Below are 6,000 nucleotides of genomic sequence, written 5' to 3' on the forward strand. Positions count from 1 at the left end.
AGAAGCCTTTTAGGATCCAACACCATTTTTCTCTTTCTGTTTTTCCTTTTCTGTTTTTATTTGTTTTCTATTTATTTATTTATGTATTTATTTTGAATCGTACAGACCCAAGGCCTCTAGGATGCTGAGGATGCTGCTGGCCAGCTCTGATGGCAACGAGGAGGAGGAGGAGGCCACTTTCCACACTGAGGGCGGGTGGCCCAGTGGAGCTGCGGCTGTGGCTGATGCCACGCAGCCCCAACCCATGCATGCAGCCCCTGTGCCAGCAGGGTGCGGCCATGAGGTCACAGCGCCGCGCTGTGACGCTGTGCCAGGCCACGGGCACCTCTCTGCGCCGGCCCCAACGGCGGCACTCACGCGGCGGTGGCAGCATGGGGCGGATGTGGGGGGCTGCGGCCCCCACCCGCCTCCTCCTCCTCCTCCTCGTGCTGTGTGCCCGGGATGCCTGGGCTATGCCAAGGCGAGCGCTGGGAGCAGGTGGGCGCCAGCGCCGGAGGCAGCGGCAGGGCCGGATGCGGGCGAGTCGCCGGAGGGGCTGGGGGCCGAAGCCTGGGCTGAGCCCCCCGGGGCCCCTGTGAGCCGAGCCATGCGCCGCGCTGCCCCGGCTCCAGCCTTCCCCTCCGTCGGGAGGTCCCTGAGCCCCGCCGCAGCCTCGGGCATCTCGCCCCGTGCCCCGGCCCCTCCGTCACTGCAGGGTGCTCGGGGGCACAGCGGGCAAGGGGAACGTGTCTGCTCTCTGCTTGCTTCCAGGTGACGATGCGCTCGGCAGCGCTTCCCCAGCTCCTCAGCTGGGTCCTGGAGTGGAGCTCCAGGGGCAGCCCAGCGGTAAGTTGTCACCGTCCCCTGCCTCCAAAGCAGCAGCACTGGTCCGCGGGCGACTGGAGGTCCTGCGCAGGCAGACCACCCCCTTCCGAGGGGTCGTCCGCTCCCTGGGGGGGCTTCCCGAGGGCAGACTTGGTTGCAGCACGCAGTGGAAGCCCTCCTCACCTGTCCTGGCCCCCATCTGTGCCCGCAGGCCGTGCTGTTCCAGCTGCGCCGTGGAATCCTGCTCCTGAGACTGGGTGGCACCCCACAGGTACGTGGGCTACGGTGTGGCTCTTGCTTTCCTTGGGGTTTGTTGGTGGCTTTCTGCGCCAGCTGAGCAGTGCTGCAGCCTCTCCCTGGCCAGTGGGCTCTTCTCCACAAGAAGCGGGGACGAGTGTTTTTCCGCCAGCTCGCCCTGCTCCTGGGCCCTGCGCCGTGCCCCGGCCCCTCTGTCAGCCACCGCAGGGCGCTGGGGCAGAAGGAGCTCCCAGCACGCACTGGCAACGGTTTTGCTCTGTGCCTGTAGGTGATTTGTCCGGGACGTCCGAGCATGGTCCTGTCCTCGTGCCCCAGGGCGATCCCCCAGGTAAGTCAGCGGGAGGGAGGAGCGAGCATTGCCCTTGTTGTTTGCTGCCCGCGTGCAATGGACCTTCAGCCTTCCTTGGCCTCAGCCGCGCAGGAGAGCAGAGAGGGAAGGGCTCAGGCTCGGTGACACGCCTGGGGCGCTTTGCCTTGCCAAGCTGTCTTTGCCAGCCGCTCCGCCCCCAAGCGTGCTGCAGAGCCAGCGGGCACGGTGGGCTTGAGTTTCGAGCCTGGGCTGAGCTCTGGGGAGGCCCTTCTCTGGGCAGCTGCACGCACGCTTCGTTCGTTTTGTCCCGGCACGCTGGCACTGCAGGCCCCTGCTGCCTGTTTGCAAGAGGCTCCTGGGCAGGAGGGAGAGCCCAGGGCCATGCAGCAATCCCCTGTGGGAGCTGCGCGATGGGAAGAAGCATCCCGCCCTGTTTGGTGGGAGCTGCTCTGTTCTGTGTTTGCTTGCAGGTGTGGCTGTAGGCGACGGCTCTCCAGCTTCCGCGCTGGGTCCTCGAAGAGCAAGGCATCAAGCGAGAAGAGGCCAAAGCTCCCAGAGGACCTCGGCAATCCTGCAGGAAATCCTGCAGGAACTGGAGGGAGCACAGGGTGGGTGTGCTGCACGGGGAAGCCTGAGGGGCTGGCTACAGCCGTGTGCATGCTGAGAAGCATCGCCTGCTGCAGCTAGAAGCATCCTCCTGCTGAGGAGTGGTTGCTCCCAGTGCAACTGTGCCGCTTTCTTGCCGAAGGGGCGGACGGAGAGGCTGTGCAGAAGGAGGCGCTTCCCAGGGGAAACACGCTGCCAGGCTCGGAGGGAGCGCCAGAGGCAGCGCCAGCGACCGTCCCGCCAGGTAATTGCCGTCCGGTGGCACGCTTAGCACAGAGCAGGTGCTGCCAAAGGAGCCTGGAAGCGCTCTGCAGGAGGGCTGTGGGCTCTGGCGCGCGGAGCTCAGCGCCAGCAGTGTGCCAGAGATGCTGGCGGGCCTCTGTGCCTGTGGGTGGGGATCGCCTGCCTCCCACCGCAGCCAGTTGCAGCCCGTGACCCGTACCGGAGCGTACCTCCCGCAGCACCTGAGCCCCGCAGCTTGCCCAAGTCCCCAGGGGCCCAAAGCAGCACCGCAGCAGCGAGTGGGACCCCTCCTGTGACCTGCGGCCCAGGGGGCTGCACGGACTTGCAGAGGGAGCCTCTCCATCCGCCCGTCTGTCCGCCCGTCCTTCGGCATCCTCTGTGCCTAAGCCGTGCTGAGGCTTTCCCTTTCTCTCCTTCTTGGCAGTGCTCTCGGAGCCCGGAGAAGCCCGCCACACCGGGGTGTTCCAGTTTTTTCAAGAGAATCCAGGTACTGAGCAGCCCGTAAGCGGGAGCCGCGAGCATGGCAGCGGCGCCTTCTGCTGCAAGCAAGGCAGCTTCTTCCCGGAGAGGCTGGCAGCGGGAGAGCGACCGTCTCGGCACTGCCAGAGCTCCCGCAGGCTGCCCAGCAGCGCGAGGACGCGCTAAGGCCCAGAGCTGTTCCTCCAGGTGCGGCTGGCGAGAGGAGCGCGAGTGCCTCGGCCGGTGCCGCCGTGCGCAAGCACTGCCTCGTGAGCGCGGCGGCAATCGTGGGCTCCCTGCTCTTCAGCACGCTTCTGTGCTGCGGGGTCATCCGGCTGCGCAGGAGAAGACAGCAGTGAGCGGCCGTCTCTCGCCCCAGCTCCCCGTCGGCCGGCTGCCGCTGGCCTTGCAGCACCGCCGGTGAGGTGCTGCGGCGCGGCCGCCGGGTGCTGCCCAGCCTCCTCTCTCCGCAGGCGCCTCTCCGCAGCCTCAGAAGCCCGGGCACCGAGACGGGCCCAGCGCCAGCGGCCGCCACCCGGGCCTGGACGAGCGCACCCCAGCCGGCTGCAGCGCGACCGGCCCAGCGCCCTCCAGCCCCCGTGGATACCACCCCCCCGGCCCCCACCACCGTCCCGGCCCTCCTGCCAGGGCTGGGGGCGGCCCCCCCGGCGTGCGGGGCAGCGGGGGGGTGAGGACTGGCAGCCGTCCGGCAGCTTTTCTGAGTAAAGCTCTGCACCCGAATCGCCAGTGTCCAGGCTGTGCTTCGCCTCGCGCTAAGTGGCCAGGGGAGGGAGAAGCTACAAGCAACCTGCGGACACCTTTCCCCCCTCTCCAGCCTCTTCTGCCGCTTGTCCCCGCTCTCTTGCCCTGCTCCAGCACGCAGGCCCTCCCATGGCATTGCAGGCCTTCCCAACGGGGTCCTGCATGGGCTTCCCTTTCTCTGCGAGACCAGGAAAGGGGAGGCACCGCCATAAACAGGCTGTTCCCAGTGCTGGCAGCCTTGGGGACACCAGAGCATTCCAGACACGAGCTGGGGCTCTCTTCCGAGCAGCTGCGAACGAGGCTGTCCCTTCTCAGATCCGCTTTCCAGCCAGCAGCAGAACAGAGGCAGAACCTCTTCCTCCAGCTTTCCTGCTTCTTTCGCGCTGTTTGCCTGCCTGTTCTTTGTCTCCTTGTCCTGGCCAGCCTGTTGTCCGGCGCCCTGTGGGCTGGACACACAGCTCTCTGTCTCCTCAGGCTTTTCCTTAGAGCATCAACAAGTCCTGAGCCCTGCGGGTTGGATGGCTGAGAGAGGGAGTTAGGGGGATACAAGAAATCATTAGCCACTAAAAAGGAGGAATTATCCTTTCAAACAAGGCTTTAGAGTCCAAGGAAGAGGCTTTCTGCCCTAATATGTGATGCTGGGGCCTAAAAATCATGCACAGCGCAGCCCGCTTCCTCTGTCTGGATCCTAAAGTGATGCTTTGATCCCTCCAGATGGGTGTTTGGACCCAAAGAGGAGGCTTTGGACTCTAACATTCAGGCCTCATCTCCTAGCATGAGGATTTGGGAATTTGAAAGGAGGGCTGTTCCTCTCCAATAAGGCCTCGCCATCTAAGAAGTCCGCATTGCAGGGAACCAGGTCCGTTGTGTCCGTTGGGACAGGACCTGCCACAGAGGCCCTGCTCCCGGTTCCAGAGATGGTCCCTGGGCCCTGATGTGGCAATAATAAGGTTATAATAAAATTGTGACCCTAAAAATAGGGGTTTGTTCCTTGTAAGTGGCAGCCTGGTCTGTAAGATTAATGTGTAAGCAAGAAAAAGCCACTAAAAAGGAGGGGTTACCCTTTCAGACTGCGGCAGAGTCCCGACTTCTCGCCCCGGAGTCCTCACACCAGCAAAAAGCACCAACCAAAGCCTGGGGGAACTTTGGTACAGCACAAGAGAAGGGAGTGGGGGTAGCGGAGCCGCATGGCAGAGCTGCTGCTTTTCACCATTTGATCATCCCTGATAACTGAAAGTAAGTGTCGCGTTAAAGGGGTGTAGCTGATTAACCGTCACGGGCCCGTTTGGATTCAGAGTACTGAACCAGTCGGACATTCACCAAAACTGGGGGTCCGTTCGGACAATCACCAAAAACGTAATAACCGCCTGGGGGTCCACTCAGACATTCACCAAAAACGTATTAACCACCTGGGGGTCCGTTCAGACATTCACCAACAATGCATTAACCGTCTGGGGGTCTGGTTAGATTCAGAACACTGAATTATCACGGATAATCACCCTCACCCAAGTCGCATTAATGAAAGCTATCACAATGCAATCAAGTATGGTTTATTACAGCAACAGATAATCAGGTTCTTTTGGATTGCCGGCGATAGTGACTGTCTGCAAAAGCAAGTTAGTATGTATGAAATACACAGGCGTTATAGGTGTTACAGATGTGACAGGTGTTATAGGTGTTACAGATGTTATAGATGTTATAGGTGTTATAGGTGTTACAGATGGTATAGATGTTACAGGTGTTACAGATGTTATGGGTGTTACAGGTGCACTGCCTAGGAATAAACGCGTTGAAAGGATCAAAGACTCTATATAGAGATTTATAAGCAAATATTCAGATCTCACCCAAAGGCGTCCCAATGGGGGGGGAAGAGAGGCTCAGCCCGTCGACTGATCCCAGGAGTCAGGAGGTCCTAAGGATGCTGTATGTCCTCGGGATGGTATCTCCCCTGACGATGGTATCTTCCCTAACATCCCCTCTCTCTTGGGCCAATTTATATTATTTTCTATCTTTTAGGTGGAGCTTGAGTGGCTCTAGTCAAGCATATCTTAGTTATGATTGGTGTAAAGTTTTCCCGTCTCCGTTTAAAGTAATAGGCTCCGAGAAATTCAGAGCGCATGCTCAGTGAGGGGTGGTCGCACCTTGGAGGCGGGTAGCTTTTGGGATGGAGGTGTGTTTTGGTAATATAATGATATTATAATGAGCAAAAAGTACACTAGGGTACAGCATTTGTCAAAACATGACAGGTCTTTGGCTTAGGGTGGCAAAAAGTGCAGCTTTGTGCACAAGAACAATCGAGGTCCCACCTGATTACAGAGCCTAGCCGTGGTGTCTCCACTCCACTCCACGCTCTGTGGTGTTCCTTAGAGCTAGCACACCAAGTTTCCCCAGCGCGATAGCATCTAAGGTTGGGAGCCTAGGGAACGCTCAGATAATGCAGTTATGCCCTACCCTGAAAGCCTCCTCAAAGCTGTACCTTTTCCTTAAAAACGTGAATGTTAGTTTTATTTTCCTAGTTACTTCAGGCATTTACACCACATAATCCACCCCGTGACTAT

At 60.0% G+C, this 6,000-nt stretch overlaps 1 long non-coding RNA gene across 1 annotated transcript; it reads left to right on the forward strand.

Moving 5' to 3' along the window:
• Positions 1-961: 961 nt before the first annotated feature.
• On the forward strand, positions 962-3,014 carry LOC113841604 (uncharacterized). The gene is made up of 6 exons (XR_011810318.1): positions 962-1,075; positions 1,331-1,390; positions 1,843-1,980; positions 2,121-2,222; positions 2,646-2,708; positions 2,888-3,014. It is a non-coding gene; the product is annotated as an uncharacterized lncRNA (long non-coding RNA).
• The last annotated feature ends 2,986 nt before the right edge of the window (positions 3,015-6,000 follow it).

The sequence above is a fragment of the Anas platyrhynchos genome, chromosome 6, assembly GCF_047663525.1.
Source record: "Anas platyrhynchos isolate ZD024472 breed Pekin duck chromosome 6, IASCAAS_PekinDuck_T2T, whole genome shotgun sequence".
NCBI classification, from domain to species: Eukaryota; Metazoa; Chordata; class Aves; order Anseriformes; family Anatidae; genus Anas; species Anas platyrhynchos.